Genomic DNA, 19387 nt, shown 5'->3' with positions numbered 1-19387 from the left:
AGATACAATAGATAAGTCATTTAAAAAAACCCAACATCAAGGCTGCTAGCGAAGTCATTCTTTGCCAAACCTTTTCATCCCCCTTACTCTATCCCTCCACTCTAACTGATAAAGCTCTACTAAGAACATCAGTTTCAGTGTCTCACATTTATCTTTTCTGTGATTTCCTACTGGCACTCTTCCAATTCTAATTTAGGTACTATACATTTCCCTAGTCTTGTGAAACATTTTCTCCAACTTCTTCATTCCTAGAATCACTGTATAACTGTCATCCCGTTAATGGGCACCAGTAACGTCTCCATTGTGAGACTTGTTGTTACTGTTTTTGGCATATCAAATATGCCACGGGGAGCTTGCCAGGATCTGCCACCTGGGTGGGATACTCTTGGTAGCTTGCCGGGCTCTCTGAGAGGGACAGAGTAATCGAACCTGGGTAAGCTGTGTGCAAGGCAAATGCCCTACCCGCTGTGCTATAATGCCTTTCTGATGTTTCTTTTTTTAAAAAAATCAACTCCTGGCCAAATTCCCTTGGATTATGGAAACAGCAGACTGAGTAGAAATTAATCCCTCCTCAAGCTCTGATATATTTCGGCACTAAATTGTTCAAGAACTGCTGTTTTGTATGAAGCAAGTATAGCAGGAGGAACTTAATGATTGCTTAATGAATATATGTTATTCAGGAACAAAAAGAGTTTTTATATCCACATTTTCATCTACTCTTATTGGTACAGACATTCAATAAATGCTAATTAAATAAACACAGATAATCTTTCAGATAAGGAAATTCATATGGAAAAAAAATCCATGAAAGTGCAAAAGAAAAAACATTTTCTCCCCTCAAAAATATGCAGAGCTTAATTTATGGGATTTTGGTTACTACAAATAAATTTTTAGCTCTCATTTACTGATGGTTCGTCTCTATTTTCAGTAAAAGTGTAGCCCCACTGTCAGGGGCTTCATATCTTTGAACTGCGAATGCTGTGTTTTTATTACTTGCACAAACACACAGAAGCTTAACGTTGTTAGATTTATCCGTGCCTAATATTTTAATTCCATTGTTCAATAATTCCCATTCCTTTGCATTATTTTGCTTTATTATGCTCTTATAATACTCTGAAATATATCTATAAAATTTTACAACCCTTTTCCAATGGCATATGGTGTGTGTTCTGAAGAGAAACATGTTTATGAGCTGAAAGATGGGAAGAAAATGTAAAGTGCTCTTACGGGACTCGGGGAGATGGCTGTCTGCCGGTGTGGCAGAAGCAATGCAGTAGATCAGACTCTTGCAACCTGAACTGCAGCTTCTGTTTTAGCAATGGATGCAAGTCTGTGACTAGACTGTGCCAATTTTGAAGCTTTAAATTTATACTTCCTGGTGAAGAATAAAATCTAGAGTTTCTGAAATAATGTGAATCCATATTATATAGTTAATTCATTATCTGCAGGAATGGGGTAAGGAATGAAATTTAGAATGTGAGTGACATCACATGCAATTTTACTGTCTTCTCTCATTAAGAGATCATTCACAATATATCCAGTCCAGAGCCAGCAAGTATGTTTTTAGAACTGGTCCTTCCCAAATCATTCTTATAAGCTTACATATCCTATACTGAAAGGTACTGCCTTACTTGTTGATCTCCGGTTTCAAATTTTTAGCTGTCTTCTAATCACATTTCCTAGTCACTCTTCCTGTAACAATCCGAGATCTAAACGAATATAAACTTGAAACCTTCATAAAGTCTCTGGTGATTCTTTTAGAATGAATAGCCTACCTAATGGACACCAATCGTGGACATTTCTCCCCTCCATTTTCCCCTACTGTTTCTCTTCATTGTTTTCTCTCAATTTCAAGTATTAATTGTTATCTCTTATGGTCTAATTCAGTAATTTTGACTTGGTTATATATTATAATTATTTTTTTCATTTAGACTCTGTGATTAACAATACTATTATTGGGGTTTAATTTCCTTAAGAAGGACTGCAACAGTACAATAACTAAATAGCACACCCCTTACCTCTGTCTACTAATTCACAGGTTGTTGGCCTATATTTAAAATTTCTTTACCATCTTAACATCATCCATTTTGCAATTTGTCTCAACTAATTCAGATACCATTTGTTTCCACTATCCTATATGAACTTGTGGTCTTCTGTATGTCAGTTTAACCTTGAGTTTTTTTTATTTTTTTTAGCTTTTTGGGTCACACCCAGGTCACAACCCCTGTGCATGCACAGGGGTTACTCCTGGCTCATACACTCAGGAATTACTCCTGGCGGTGCTCAGGGGACCATATAGAATGCTGGGAATCAAACCCGGGTTGGCCTTGTGCAAGGTAAATGCCTTACTTGTGGTGCTATTGCTCCAGCCCCTAACCTTGAGTCTTCTTTAACTTCTTAATTCCCTGAAATGCAGCTCTTTTATAAAATTGTGTCTAGAGGCTCACATATGTACTCTTCGATTTCACAAATTAAAATAAAATTCCCTCTTCTATCTCTTGACACACCACTTATTGAATATCCATTACGACAGGTTTATCCTGCTTTTTATTATAGTTGGTAACTTTAATTCCCATGGTACCTAGTGGTGAAAATTGCATTTTTATCTATATTTTACTCCACTTACCTTTTCTATAGTTTTTTTTTAATTCCTTAATTTTTCCTTTATAGTACCACTACCACAATTTACAGGGCAATATACTTGATGTAATGAAAAAAGAGACAAAGCTATAATAGATAAAAGACCTCAGGAATGTATATCTATTTGACACTATGTTGCACCAATCAATAGTGCACTTTTGCAAAATATGTCTATGGCAATCATGAACAAGAAGGGTTTCCTGTTTAAGTTGCAGTAATTTCTGACTGTGAATCATTGCTCCTTCACTGGCAGACTTTTACAGTTGCTCTAGTGGGTTTGGGACAACTGTCTTAATGTCACCTGCAGCTTGCTTGACAGCACCTAACTCACTCTCCTGCTAAGAACTATAGCCCATTTCTGCTGAATTTTGAGAACTTTCTGCTACTATAGCCAGGACTTACACCATGAGATCTATAGCCACCATCAAAGGGACTGAATGAGTTTCTTCCACCAAGAGTGTTTCCTTTCATGGGTACATAATTTGGTTGCTGTTGTCTACTATAATTTCCAAAACCATTATATTTCCCTCCACCACCATAGTTAGTACCACCAAAATTCCCCCTCATCGTGGCCATCATATCGTCCACAACATCTATCACCTTGGTTTCCATATCTTGGTCTTTCACCACCATAGACCTCCTCTACTACTATTATTAGGACCTCCACCATAGCTGCCACCATCACCTCCAAATCTATTATATCCACCATCAACTCCCCCATAACTACCTCTGCTGTCACCTCTTCCATCACCATAGTATCCTCCTCTACCAAAATTTCCACCACAGCAAAGTTTCCTCTTTTATATCTAAAATTGCCTCCAGAACCCATAAAGTTACCAGACTTACCTCTAGGAACCTGTGATCCAAAAAACTTCATTCCTTATTAAGAGAGGGCCTTTTGCACTTCACAATTATGGTCATTAATGTGTTTTTTCTAACACATTATTTCTAATTTTATCAACTGCATTGTGATCATCAAAAGTTATAAAAGGAAATCCTCTCTTTTTTACACTTTGCATGTATTCCATTGAAATACGGTCTCAATTTTGCCAGATTATTAAAAGTAGCACTGTAGCACTATTGTCCCATTGTTCATCAATTTGCCCAAGCGGGCACCAGTAATATCTCCATTGTGAGATTTGTTGTTACTGTTTTTGGCATACCGAATATGCCATGGGTAGCTTGCCAAGCTCTCTCATGTGAGTGGGATACTTTCGGTAGCTTGCCAAGCTCTCTGAGAGGGACAGAGAAATTGAACACGGGTTGGCTGTGTGCAAGGCAAATTCCCTACCCACTGTGCCATCGCTCCTCTATATCTTCTTTAATTCCACCAACACAAATTTTCTTCACTGTTAGATGGGTACCAAGCTTTACAGAATCTTCTCTAAAAACAACTCTCTCTGGTTCCACTGTCTGCCATCAACCTTATATGGTCAGGTACATATTATTACATCCACATCTTCAACACTTGAGTAAGTAACAAAGCCAAAGCTTCTGGGATGTTTTATTTAGGGGTCCTTCATCACCAAACAATCTGTGTGTCCCATTTCTCAAAATGTTCTCTTAAACTATCATTTGTGGTTTCAAATCTCAAACCTCTGATAAACATTTTTCTGGTTCCTTTGGATCATGCACCTCCAAGATGCACCACCATCATACTGGTGGTGGCAACTGGATGGCAGTTGTATGTTTTGAGACCAAACTTGTTTATTCAAGTTCAATCTCTATAGTGTGTTTTAAGTTGATCCAGAATTACCTTTGTACAAAACCTTGGCTCTATTCATGAGAATTCCCCTGGTCTGTATTTCGCTGCTGATAACTCACTAAAAGGAAGGGCTGGTACTGCCTTAGTCAGCAACATGGGGAGTCTTCCCTGAAGGCCAAATGAGGTTAATTTTCCCTGCTACCCAGTGATGAGCAAAAAGAGTTAAAAATAAAATACTGAAGAATGATATGCAGAGTCCAGTTTTTTTTCTGGATTTTCTAAATTGTATTTCTAGTTGTCCTAAATTTAAAATTTACAGACTGATTTAACAGACAGTCCTTTGTAAAATTCTTATCTCTGACACTGGGAATGACAGTCTAAAGAGCTTAATTTTTTAAACTGGTGATTGCATTTTTATTGAAGACGTGACTCTAGGACCTTATATCTTCTTTTATATCAGGCATTTTTTGAGGCATTCCCAAAAAATGCTCTCTCATGTGGGCACTTGACAGAAAAAAAAAGCCAAAAAAGTCATGCTTATATGTAGTCCTATAAATTGCATGTGTGATTGTTATATATTTTGCATTAGTTATTAACAACTAGGAGTCCTATTTTTAATGTTCTTTTGTTAAGATATGTAGGGTTTTGACTACTAGTGTAATTCACCTACATTTTACGTTCCTCATTTTAATGATTCCCATCCGATAACTTTTTCTATCACTACCTATTATCTATAACCAGTTATTACATACTTATTGAAAATCATTTAAAAAAGGGGTTTTGGAATCAATGTTATAGCAATTTCTCTTTCATATAAAGTACCTAGGATAAAGCTTTAAATATAAAAGATTCTAAAGAAGTCTAATGGTATAATCTGTAGGAGAACATTGGGTTTGTCCTTCCGGCTTGGTCTTGCTGTAGGGAACTTAGGTTTATTGGCTTACACCCATCACAGTGCTCCCAAATCACTCCCATGTCTTTGTTTATCTGTAAACTCTTCTCTTTGCCCTCCTTCCCAACCAAGTTAATCACCCTTTTCCCTAATCAGATTCTGTTAGCTTGTAAGATCAGATCTTCTAAGGAGACTGAACTTGTATTGTAAGTTATATCTTTTGCATAGTTTACCTTAAAGCAATGTACTTTATGTATGGACACAGGAAGACAGTTAATATTATGCTTTTGTAAGTTGGGAGTTAATTGACTTTGAATAATATTTACTCCTGGGCATCTTCTTTCTCGACTCAGTTCACCTTAGTTCCTAGCACCCCAAAAGCAGGGTCCCAATGAGGGACTGTATGGACTCAGGGCAAGCTGTGAGCTACCCTGGCATCAAAATGGGCCAGGCCAAAGCGTCACAATACTCAACTATAAGTTGAGAGCATGGTCATGGACAAATGCTGTCATGATCTAAAAGTAATGGTGAGATTAGGACCCTGCTGGGGTTAGGAAGACTAACCTGGCTTGAGGACTGTGGTCTGGAATATATAGTGACCACAGTCAGGAAGAACCAAACTTTAAGTTCGATATATCTCTTACTGTGCTCATACAGAATGACATTGCTAGAAATACTAGAAGTAGATTTACTACAACTATTTAAGTGGATTACTAGCTGAGGAAAGAAGAAAGCCATACACACTGGATGGGATCTGCCCTTAAGCGGATCTCCTAGTAATCTGGAGTAACCTCCTTAGATGAGATTTTTTTCCTTGAGTTAATCTCCTGGAGGTGTGGCCTTACCTCTCTTTGTTGATTTGTTAATGTTCAACCCCCCTTTGTGTCACCACCCTATGTGATTGTTATATAAACTAAGACTATAAGAGCAGAGGGTGAGAGTCAGAGTGAGAATCCAGAAATCTAGAGTCAGAATCTGGGGATGGGGGAAATCTAGGAATGAGGGGCTAGGAAGGAATAGTGTGTGAAAAGGGAGGCAAGAAACTGAATAAATGACAACTAATAAGCAACCAGCTTGGTCCTCCTTCTTCCTTCGCCTGCCCATCACCAACAGCCATCACAATCCAGTCCATACACAGTGGCTCGAGAGCACCAAATGCAAACACCTGGAGAGTGAACACACACCCTTCTGCACACATATATTTTTTTACAATAATCCAGAGAATTTCAAAGCACTGAAAAATCCCAGGAAGAATGATCTGTGGTAATCAGTCACCTGAAGGAAGCCTGATAGGGGTTTAATCTAAGTCAAACACAACATGTTATTCATTATAATTTGCTTTCATTTATTCTTGGTGTGACTGAGATATCACAACTTCAGGTAAAAAGAGTGAGGCAATATGTGTATTGATTTTCCCTACTGTATTCATAGAAGACCTGAAAAATAATGGTGCTTATTACAGCTACATTAGCTAACTAGCCAACTCTGTGAGAAAGCAGTCAACATACACCCAGCCACACATACACACACACAATCACACAATCAATTTCTCTCTTACCTCCACCTGAGAAACATTGCTGCTCTGGGATGTGCACAAGAGGAAGGGCAAGGAGCACAGATTGCTGGTCCCTGCTATATGTCAGAGCAAGACAGCTGGAGTACACCGAGAAGGTCAAGAGCTGTGGAAGCTGAAGAGACAACTATTTGTGTGTATGTGAACGTTCACAGGATCTGAAGAAACCTGAGTACAAATGTCAGTCTTCATGACCTGATCACATGTGACTCAATACTGAGGTGAAATCAAGATGCCCCTATTGAGAAGTTCAAAGTACAAACTCCTGAAGAATAAAACTGCTATAAGCTAGAGTCCCAGATCTTAAGCTTACAGAAAGGAAATCCATAAACTTTTCATATTATGCTCAGATGGACTAGTAATGAAGAAAAGATCATTTAAAACAGAATAATTTTAGGTTTATGAGTTTATTTATTTTAAATAAATAAATAATAAATTATTATTTACTTTTAACAAGAATGCCATTTTTATGTGTTTAAAGCTTTTCAATGAAGATACATAGTTGCCTACAATTTAAAATTTATTTAAAATAATTTTTTTGAACTTCTGTTGGGGCTGGACTGAGCTATCAGGGCGAGCCCATGTATATTGTACTGTACTACGGACAGGAACATAGGGACCCATGAAAATGGGTGAGATTTCTCGTGTGTCCTGACTTGATTTGGATGAAGCTGTGTTGGCGGCCAAAACCTTGGAAAAGAGAACTTGGCCATTCCCTAAACAAAGATTAGCCACCAGGATATTATGAAAATATATGCGTCACAAGATAATAGCTGAACAGTTACAAAGACAGACATCCTGTGCTGAGGACAAAAAAGCACAGACAAATCATGCTCCAGCCCATCATGTTCCCTTACGCAAATACCCCTCGTGACCCCCTCCGGACCCCTGTTCCGGCCTGCCCTACAGCCTATATATTCTGTATACTTTCCTTCAATAAACGAGACCTTGACAGCAGTTACTTTCTTTCTCGCCCTTGCTATTTCAGGTAGCGCCTCTTCAGACCCTGGAATAACTTGGTCCCGCGGGACGGGACAAAGCTGAAAATTTTCCCCCTTCAAGCTGCCTTCAGAAAAATAATTTCAGTATATTAAAAAGAGCAGCTTTCCTTCTCTCACAGAAGCCTGGCTGGTCTTTGACATGCAGATCTCCAGTGTTAGCCAGGCCTGACCTTTGAGATAGTCTTTGGGATGTAGATTACAGATGCCTGCCCAGTTTGTACTCAAAGATAGATGCAGCCCAGCCTAGTCTTTGGGATGTAAATCCAGGTGCCCGTGGCCCAAGAAAGGTTTCAGTTTTGGTTTTGTATCCAGGTGCCTGTAGAAGGTTTCAATTTTGGTTTTGTATCTTTCCCTTCTCAGTTCTGTATCTTTTTCCCGAGGCTACAGGCCTACTTGTACAAGGAAACAATATGTTTCCACTGTCTCAATGTTCTCTCTGCAACTTCTTTTGATGCCCTTGGTGACATCACTGTATTGTGACCTTTAGAGGTACCATGATCAATACGAGGAGATCACAGGGCTCTCCACCTTTGCCGAGAGCCAGAGAGAGCCCTGGCCCTCCATGAGACACATTTCTTCCTCGTTCCTTATCTCAGTGCCTCCGACCACTCGAATGTCACTCAACAAACTTCAGTTTTCATGATAATAAAAGTGAACATAAATAAAATTAAAAAGATCATGGGAAAAAAAGAAAAGCAAGACATTGTTTTTAATAAGAAAATACTTTTAAAGATATATCAAAAAGCTATATATATTCTTTATTATCCTCATTAGATTTTCTTAAATCTGCATTGCTTAAGTCAATTTGAGAAGTCACTGCTAATGTTTTCATCAATAGGAACTGTGAGCAACCAGCTCAGGACAGACCACAGGAACCTATTTAGCTTTCTTAAGACTCTTTTTACAGGAGCCCGCATTCTAGAATAACTTGTCTATCTGTCCCTGAGCAAGGAATTTGGATACAGGCACCCTGGGTCGCAAGAAGGGTGTTAGTCAGAACAGATAACCAGACCCATATCACACGACCCATATCACAGGACCCAGGACTGCCCCCAGATCTGGGACATTCCTGAATATTGGCGCGAATACTTATCTCTAAAACCATAGGCTAAGGAGTGAAGTCCTTTTAAATGGATTGGTTAAGAAAGTTTGCAACATTACAAATCTATTGGCTATGAAATGCGCGGGCTCTGCTGTAACGGCCGGGGAAGGCCTATATAAGATCTCCTTTGGAGAAGCTCGGGGTCTTTGCCCAACCTGCTGGACCTGCGTGTCCGCGTAGGTGGCTGGACCCTGGCTAGCCAGTCTTACAGTAAACCCTGCTTGCTGTTTGCAGTCTCTGGAGTCTCTGTCATTATAGGGAGATTTCGATCCGCGCCCTTACAGGAACTTCCTTTTGAGATTAATACTTCAAAATAGAGTTAATTTTACTAATAAAAATAATATAGTTTTGTGTCATTGTTCAGTCTATTCTATGTTTATTAACTTGCCTATATTTGCATTTAGTGAAAAGAAAAAAACTACAGGTAATTACCATAGCTCCATATTTTCTATTTCATACATTCCAAATTCAAATTTAATACATGAAATAAAATGTAGTTATACAAAATTTTATTTCTATATTTTAATTATAAAGGTAAAATGATATTATAGAGAACTGGACACAACAAAAAAATTTATACACCAACACAATTTACTCTCATACACAAATCCAGTCTTATCATTTCTATAGATTCTCCTCTCATACTTTTCATGCGTAAATAATCATAAAATGACTCAGATTGTGTTTTCTCATTTTGCACTTTATCTTGTGTAATGTGCCAGATTGCTGTCTAGAAATTGAAATACTCCATCCAATGATGCACCATAATTTAATCAACTTTTCTCTGTATAGCTTCTGGATTTCGCTAGGCTCCTGAGTTCTTACAGTTAGTATCATTTGATTATTAAAGAATAATGAAGTGAACTTCTGTGTACATGTTTCAAAAAATAGCTATATTTAAATATTTCCTTAGGATTTATTCAAAGGCTTTAGAATATAGGATTTATTTTCCAAAGACTGAAATCATTTCCCAAGTCATCGATATGTATGAGATCACCAGTTTCAAACCAATACCTGATCTTATATTTACATAAATATAATTTGTATTACTATATAGTGCAGGACACAAAATTATTAATAAGTATTATACTAGTTATAAAATTATTTATAAGTAGTGAGCATGAAAAGTTTTCTAAACTTTTAGTAGCTGTATTTCTTGTTCATAAATTATCTGACTAAAGATATATCAAGATATTTTTCTCAACATTTCACTGAATGTTTAATGAAAAGATAACTTTATATTAAATATACTTTCCATGAATGTATTTCTATGTTCTTCAGACTTAAGCTGATAAAATTAAAAGTTAGATTTGATCGTTAACCATATTTTTATTTTGTTTTAAAATTGCTTTTGATAGCATACAGATGTACTAACACATGCAAAGAAACATTTGTGTTTATCCCTTTTGTGATTTTCTAAAATTGATTTAAAATAAAAAAATATTCCATTCTAATTTTTTTCTACTTGTTCTTTGTTTTGTTTTTATATATAGCTATTTAATCTGCTTGGAATTTGTTTTGATGTATGGTATGAGATATTTAATTTTCTCTGTAATCACAATTATCATACAATACATTTTAATTAAGATAAAAGCTCTTCTACTGCTATATAAAATTTTCTATGGTATATTTTGTGTTATAATACACACTATATTCTGATTTTTATTTAAATTTATCTTCTAATTATACTAGATGGAGGCTACTGGTTCAGACTAATGACACCAATAATTAACACAATTAGGAGGGTAAACATCACACTAATAATAGTTTATCATTTAGATCTTGAGTAGAAGATTTTTTTTTGTTATGACCAATGACTGAAATGGGACTAGATAGAGCTGACTCTAGTTCAACCAAATTTTCAAGAAATGATGCATCACTTTACATTTTTCTAATAAGTTATTCTATTCTCAAAATAAAAATTAGACTTTAAACTAAATATGAGTATAATTGTATTTTTATTTTTTAACACAATGATCAGTTTAAAATGAAGCTAACTTTTGTATCATAGTATTTGTGAGTACAGATTTGGAAGTGGGGTTAGTTCTCCAGTCTGCTACTGACAGGCTGAATGGTTTGGGGCAAATTACTTAATCTCTTTGCCATTACTTTTCTCAAATTTGAACTGGCAACAATAATAGTCATTATCTCCTAGGGTGGTTACAAGAGTTAAATGAATATTTACATTACTCTACCTAGTTTTGGAGGGAGAAGGGGAAATCAATAAAAGCTCCCTATAGCTGAAACTTAAAATAGAAGTAGATGTTTACTATTTTAATTTTCCATTTTTACATAAGCTCCTATATTTGGTAGTTACCAATTTAGCAGGTAAATTTTATTGCAAATATGCAAAAGGTTTTGGTGTGGACAATTTTCAAGTGTTGTTAGGTCTAAAAATTAAACATGCTAATGCAATCACTGACACTAATCTCTCAGTGGAAGTAGGGTGCTGGGAGTACCCCAATATTGAGAGTATAAGTGGTAAAAGATTTGAGAGACTAGTTTAATCAAAGCTGAAATAAGTAGGATTTCTTCTAGGCAGGATATTATAATTATTTTATAAGTGTCTCAAAAATTGTCATTTTTAAAAACTCAGTCTAGCTGGCAGATCAGGCTACAATTTTTACTGGGGTTCTTTGAACATTGTTTGGCCAGCATGTCTCTCTTTTCTTTATTTTTTAAATTTTATTTAATCACTGTGAGATAGTTACAAGCTTTCATGTTTGGGTTAAAATCACACAATGATTAAACACCCATCCCTCCACCAGTGCACATTCCCCACCACCAATATCCTGCGTATACCGCCCCTTTCCCGCCCTCCCCCTGCCTTTAAGACAGACAATATTCCCCATACTCTCTCTCTACTTTTGGGCATCATGGTTTACAACACAAACACTGAGAGGTGATCATGTTTGGTCCATTATCTACTTTCGGCACGCATCTCCCATCCCAACTGGTTCCTCCAGCCATCATTTTCTTTGTGATCCCTTCTCTATTCCATCTGCCTTCTCCCCTCTGCTCATGAAGCAGTCTTCCAGCTACGGGGCAATCCTTCTGGCCCTTGTATCTACTGTCCCTGGGTGTCAGCCTCATGTGATGTTATTCTACACTCCACAAATTAGTGCAATCCTCCTATGTCTGTCCCTCTCTTTCTTGAGACACTTTTCTAGTTTTGCCTCTTTGGTCTGCATTTGCCTGAGATGCAGACTTTCTTACTTCAATCTGGGAAAATGGCTCATAAACCCATTCTTGAGTGCGTATTTGTTTTTTTCCCGTCTGTAGAAGCCAGTATTCTCTCTTGACATATAGAGTCACATCTCTCAAAGCAAATTTTTTTCAATAAAAACCATTTGCTTCACTAAAGCAAATAAAGAAAAAAAACCTTAGCTTTGCATAAAAAAATTTCTAGTGACTTGATTTTGATAATGCTTTTACTTAAAAATAATTCCCTTAGGGTCATTTGAAGGACATTTTTGCATATTTCACAAAACATCAGTTGTAAACATTGCACTGTCCTATAGCACTATTCCTCCAGTTGTTCATCGATTTGCTCTAGTGGGCACCTGTAACGTCTCCATTGTGAGACTTGTTACTACTGCTTTTGGCATAACAAATACGCCCCGGGGTAGCTTGCCAGGCTTTGCCGTGCAGGTCAGATACTCTCGGTAGCTTGCCAGGCTCTCCGAGAGGGACGGAGGAATCATAACCCGCATGCAAGGTAAGTGCCCTACCAGTTGTGCTATCACTCCAGCCAAGATATTGTAAATATTATTAATAAATTTTTCATGAATACAGATCCAGGTAGCAAAATGTTTTCAATATTTAGTGATAAGATCCAAGTATTATTCTTAAATTAAACCCAGATTTTCCATTTTGTTAGACTATCTGAGCTATAAAGGCTATGGTTCTTTAGTATTTCAATTACAAATATATTAGATTTAATTTGGACTTCGTAGTAATATGACTTTTGTAGTTTTTTTATTTAAGCCCTTCTTACTTTCTGAATTATTCCTAATCTCATTAAAATTGAAAAATTGTGTAGTCTTAAGTATTTAAAACCTGTAAGTTGTTTTCCTTTGGGGAAGGGAGATTTTGTATCACATCTGTCAGTGATTCGACGTACTCCAGGCTCTGTACTCAAGGATCACTCTTGGCGGGTTCAAGAGACCATACAGGATACTGGAAATGGAATCTGGGTAAATCACTTGCAAGGTGATCTAAATCACCCTACTCACTGCAATATCTCTCCAGTTTCTCAAATGGTAAGTTGTTTTAAGAGATACGTAGAAACGAGAGTAACATAATTTTTATCTACCTTCCTCATTGGATTTTTACTAAATGATATTTTATTTTATTTTTGCTTTTTGGGTCATTACTGCCGATGCTCAGGGTTAACTTCTGGCTCATGCACTCAGGAATTACTCCTGGCGGTGCTCGGGACACTTGGAATCAAAACCAGGTCAGCATCATGCAAGGCAAATGCCCTACCCGCTATACTGTGCTTTCACTCCATCCCCTTAAATGTTAATTTTTTAGAAAGCGTTTATCCCAAGAATTTCAATGTTTCTTAGAAGGAAAGGATATTTTGCGATATCATTCTCCTACTGATAGATATTCAATGGATAACTTAATTGATTGATAGCTGCTTTTCAGAGGATAACTAGACATGATTTTCAGTGATTGATTAAAAAAAAATGGGTGAAATAGAAATACTGAGCTGCGCGTGTCTTTTAATAACTAGATTATTCCACAATGGTAGGACCACTGTTCTTTACATTAGAAGGGATTCTAATGAAGCTCAGTTTCCAGGTGTCATATTAGAAAACCAAGACAGATCTAGTGGGTCTATATCATCTGCACAGGTTGCCTGCTGAGAAATTAGATCAAGACTGAAATTATGGTTCCAGATTTTGTAGCTGGGCAATCAGAGGTCAATCCATTTTTTTTAACTATCTGCATTCACATAATGTGAATGACATATAATTTTCAAGGCATGAAACCTAGCATGACTCAAGATACCAATCTTCATTCATAGAACCTTAAGCTTGAAAACTACCAGGACTCAAAACACACATAAAATCCTAAATTACATACGTTGCTAAATGGGTCTTATTATTTCACATAATCCTCAAAATAACCCTTTGAGGTATATTATTCCCCTTTTACAGAAGAGAAAATCAGTGGCAGGGCCATATTCTTAACACTAGGATTCAACTGAATTCTGAATGACTATGAAAACTGCCTGACAAAAATCCATTAGTGTGCAAACATGTGCTTCCTTTGGGGATTTATAAAATTTGTGTTTTCCAAGCAAAATTGGGCCACCTACTATTCCTCTAGTAAATTTCTTAATGTTTAAATTTACTTAAGATTTTTTTCTTTTTTTTAGAAACTTCCTCACATCAAAACAGGAATTCAGTGGGTCAAGAGGTGGCTCAAAGGTAAAGAACGTTCTTATGTGTAAAGACCTGGCTTTGATCCCTGACATGGTAACAAAAGAAAACAGGGATTAATATCCATTATTTCTGAACTGAAAAATCATAAGCAGTGTTGGAATCCAAGAAAACAGATTTTTAGACAAATCAAGAAGTTTGAGTACCAGCAAAGAATGTTATTGAAAATAAAATACTGCGACCAATGAATGCCTTGGAAGAGGGTAGGGATGTAAGCTGATAAGGCAAACAAATGAAGTTTAAATCCAGTACAGTGGGATCTTCCTTCTTATTCTAACCTTGATATTGGAAACAGAACTTTGGTAGATTGTCTTGTACTAGAAAGCAAGGGATGATCAACAATATAATATATACTATGTTATATAACAATATAATATGTGTGTATATATAAACACAAAACATAACATGAACTATGTTAACATAAACTATGCTAACAAATATCTTTACTCCTTAATTGTGGTATTTTCTATTGAATTTTCTAATGGCCCTTAAGGAATAATCGATCTATATTTACTGTTCTGCTGTTAAGACTGACTGTGGTACTGTATAGTACTTGTGAGCCTTTTGTAGCTGTAACATAGCAGGTCTTCTGAGAATACAGTTTAGTATCTTCTCAGCCCATTATACTAGATGCCAGCCTCACTGATGCATGGCCCAGCTTAAACGGAGCCATATAAGCCCATGATGATTTTTGTATTTTCAGTCCTCTGCCTTGGAGAGAGAGAAAATATGACTATTGATTCAGCATGTTGTTTAATGTGGCTGTTAAATTTTAAATCACTGTACAATGACCAATACTTTGGGTAGTAATGTAATTCTTCAAAGTTTATCATCTCTCTTGAAGTTTGACTACTTAGTACACTGTAACATTAAATTCCAGAGGGCAAAATAGGTTTTAAAACACAAGCACCTAACAGGACAACTTTTCTGTAAGCTTTCTCATAACAGTATTAACAGGCAAAAACCAATTTCTCTCACTGTGCTTCTCAGCAGCTCTGGTCGACTCTGAGTCTCTATTATTTTGCCCCATAATACACTCTTGGTACTAGTACTTCAGTATTGCTGGAGTGAGAGCACTGTCTTTTTATTCCTGCCACCAAATGTGGTATTTTGAATACCCAAGATGCACTGCACGGCAAAGATACATTGATTTATATTGAAATGACAATGGCAGGGCATACAGGATCACACCTGTTTTTTAAAATGAGCTTTTAAGAAATGACTTCATTTGGGGAATAGGGTTATACATTTTTATATTATATGTTATATTTTTATATACATTTTTATATTATATGTTATACATGTATATCTATGTTACACATTTTTTTAAGACAGAGTCTGATAATTGAGTAGTCAGCAACACCTCTTTCACCAATGACAAAGAAAGCAGTCATGGGAGGCACATATCTTAACATAGAAGAAATTCCACCTACATCTTGCCTGTGTCCCAGAGATTAATAATACCACTATGTATATATCCCTGATCCCAGATGTCAGCGAGTGCATCTCTTAAGAGCAGCAGAGTTTTCAAAGGTTCATTCAGTGTCCATTGACCCCTTTCCTGTCTGGATAAAGGATATTAGTTAGGTAGAGCGCTAATCAGAGATGCAGTCTGGCTATTCAAGCTGACCCTCCTGGTGGAAATTGGCGGCACACTGAACCTGGCCTGGCTGAAACCTGTTCCAATATGAAGATGGCATGTGGAATAGGGACAGATGGCAGGGTCAGTAATAAGGAACTTGTTTGTTGTTGCCGATTGGAGGCCATTTCTCCTGCCAGCGTGACGCCACAGATTTATCCTGGCATTGCTGACCAGAGGGGGACAAACACCGTTGTTCAACAATCACTCTGAAAGATAGCATATGGCCAGGGATAAACCTCCAGAGAATATCAGAGTGAGGGAGTTGTGTTGTGCTACCCTGTGGTAGTGTTGCTCCAGAGCAGTAGGGGGCGTGGTGAGTTCATCCGGTTGGAAGTATAAATAGAAGTTACTGAAACCAGCAGGAACTAGAATCTGGTAAGCTTGTGAGCTGGGGAGCAACTGTGTTGTGGGCTGTTTCTAAGATGATTTGCTTAATAAACGACATTTCTTTCATTCTTTCACAATTTACTCTCAGAAAATGTTCATACATGTAGACTTTAGGATGACAAAGTGCTGAAAATTTATTATAATGTGTATATGTATGTATGTATGTATGTATGTATGTATGTATACAGACACACATATACATGCTCTTAAGTACACTGGGACAGTGTACTAATATGAGTGAAACATTAATGATGCTAGTCTAGAAGCTTAGTTAATTGGGAGTCTCTGGGGAGTAACTCAAGTTGGTGTCTGCTAATTAAGGCAATGCATTTTCCAGGGATTTAAAGAGCCATGAACTCATCTGGCTTTATGACTGCTGGTGGGTTATTAAGCAGTAGCAGTGTCCAGCTTTCAATGATTGTAGTCACATGGCTGACTTGGTGAGATGCATTCCACTCTCATAACAAAGACTTTTGGTCAGTAATATTGCATTAATCATTGAAATCCAACATGAAGACAATTCCACTCTGCCCCCATCCCCGGAATTTAGAAATTGTTGCCATAGCCTAACAATACTCTAAGGAAGAAGAAATATGCCACAACTGCCTATTTCCTCACAAGCTTTGCGGAGTAAAAACTCTCATTTAAAACACAGACTAAATCTGTAACTGTATGTCACGTGATTCATTTAAAAAATTTAAAAAATAGACTAGTTTCCTGAGACAGCTCTAAGTCTGGAATCTGGGAATTTCATTCTTCCTGTTCTGATCCATGCCAGCTCCAGTTCATCAGTGTGGAACAGGACATGGTGCTTCAGAGCCTTCATCCTCGTTTCTGATCTGACAGCAGGATCTCTCCAGTTACAACAGTGTTAAGTGAGTAAAATTTTTAGGATACTGCAAATGCTTTTCATTTCCCTCAGAAAATAAGTCATAAAAGTAAAAATATGTATTCTCAGAATGGTTTTGCAAGATGCACCTTTTAAAGAAAAAAATCATTATAAAAAAAACCTAATAAAACAACTCAGATATTCAGGAGAATGATAAGGTAATGTCACACCCAAAGACTTGTTTTTATATATGAATAAAAAATAGATCTTGGTTTATAAAATTTCTCTCCAGATGATTTTCACTAACCAATTGAGGCATATCCCTGTCATTAATGTTATTCTCAAGCTAACTGATATTCCTAGCCTAATTTTTTTAAATGTTCCCAAGCACAGATTGAAGGCAAAATCACAGACTGAAAACAAACTTAATGGCAGCATTGTAATAATACAATGCAACATGTTTCTTATTCTTAGATCAAGCCCAAAAGGTACAGTGCATAAAGTTCCTTCTTTTGAAGAGGATTGGGATGACTCACACTTGTTTTGTAGGCCCGAGATCTTGCAGCATGACTTATGCCTTGTCTACTTTAAAGACTGACTGAGAGAAGAAACTATAGAAAATATAATTATTTTTATAGACCTAGAAAAAAGTATTATAGTTTTTCCTCTTCTCCCTTGAAAATCAGTGTGACTTAAAATAAAGTGACAGAGTCCAATAAAGAAACACTCAAAAGTGGAGAGCTTGTCCAAATAGGTGATGCCTTATCTTTTTAACTTCAGGCTACATATTTACTACTTGCATAATTCTGCCTTCAGAAGTCAGCTTCCTAAATTCCAATAGAGATATCTTGGCCCCGTCTTGGACATCATCATCTTTACTCTGCTTTGGCTAAAAACAGAAGAACATATTTTTAGCCAAAGGAGAGTGAAAATAAGGAGAATATGGGCTGATGGTTCCCTAAAAATGATCTACAGGTTAGAAGCTGGCTGTCAGGATTCCCTGCTAATAGGGTGATTACTGATCTAAGCAACCTCTGCTGCCGTCATGGCAAGAAACAGAAGTTTGTTTGGGGTCCAACATAGAAGGATGATGTGATAAAAATGAAATATTGCCTAGAAGAAGTGATCTTGGAAGAGCAAGCTTGTGATTTAAAAATGCTGAAGCAAAGGGCATCATAATGAGTAAGAGCAGGTTTTATTACTAGGTATAGAGAAATGGAGAGGAACTTCTAAAAACCCTAAAAAAGATGGCCAAGTGCCATCTCTCCCACTGGATTAACATCAATACCATATCTTTTGGTCTGATCTGTATTTTCCTTTTTGATATATTGGAGGAGACAAAGGTGGGATGAAAGAAAGAGGCAGGAATATCATAGATGACCTAAACATCAGCAACATCTTCCTCAACTGTTGATACAGAATTCAAACTTAAAGCTGAGACTCTATAAACAGGAAGAGAGCTAGAAATTTACTGGTAGTGCTCTTTACCACTTGGGATGTTCTTGAAAGTGACCAGACAGGCACTGGGATCTGTCCAGGATTTTATCCAAAAAATAAATGGTACTTAGTAAACTAGCGAAAGAAAAAAAATTCTGGCTTGCTCTGAAAGAGGTACTTACTTACCCCACAACCCCGAGTATATACTTTATTATATTACCAAGTCATATATAAATATGAGCTAGAATGGAAATTAAACCATGCAGATCTGTAAATATAAAAAGTAGGGAAAATTCTTTAGAGAGTAAATATTATCCCTTGAAACCTGTCTTTATAAGGCAGGAAAGGACAGACTACAATGAAGATATGACTTCATGAAGACTATACATGAATCTTCATGTATCGTTCCTGGCACATAATACACAATGTGTTATGTGCTAATTAAATTGATGAGGAGTTTTTTTTTAAATTTATTCTTTTATTGAATCACCATGTGGAAAGTTACAAAGCTTTCAGGTTTAAGTCCCAGTTATACAATGCTCAAACACCCATCCCTTCATCAGTGCACATATTCCACCACCAAAAATCACAGTATACCTCCCCGCCACGCCTCACCTCCCCAGTCCCCCACCCCGCCTGTGTAACTGATAAATTTCACTTTACTTTCACTTTACTTTGATTGCATTCACTATTTCAAAAACAGAAAAACCTCACTATTATTATTTG

At 36.8% G+C, this 19387-nt stretch overlaps 1 protein-coding gene and 1 pseudogene across 1 annotated transcript in view; both read right to left on the bottom strand.

Moving 5' to 3' along the window:
- The window catches only part of DPYD (dihydropyrimidine dehydrogenase), a 980594-nt gene that overhangs the window by 67244 nt on the left and 893963 nt on the right, over nucleotides 1-19387 (bottom strand). The window lies entirely within an intron of this gene.
- The window catches only part of LOC105943227 (heterogeneous nuclear ribonucleoprotein A3-like), a 55286-nt pseudogene continuing 38884 nt past the window's right edge, over nucleotides 2986-19387 (bottom strand).

The sequence above is a fragment of the Sorex araneus genome, chromosome 8, assembly GCF_027595985.1.
Source record: "Sorex araneus isolate mSorAra2 chromosome 8, mSorAra2.pri, whole genome shotgun sequence".
Lineage (NCBI taxonomy): Eukaryota > Metazoa > Chordata > Mammalia > Eulipotyphla > Soricidae > Sorex > Sorex araneus.
Note: the sequence above shows the minus strand (reverse complement) of the source record. Positions and strands in the feature narration are given on the sequence as shown.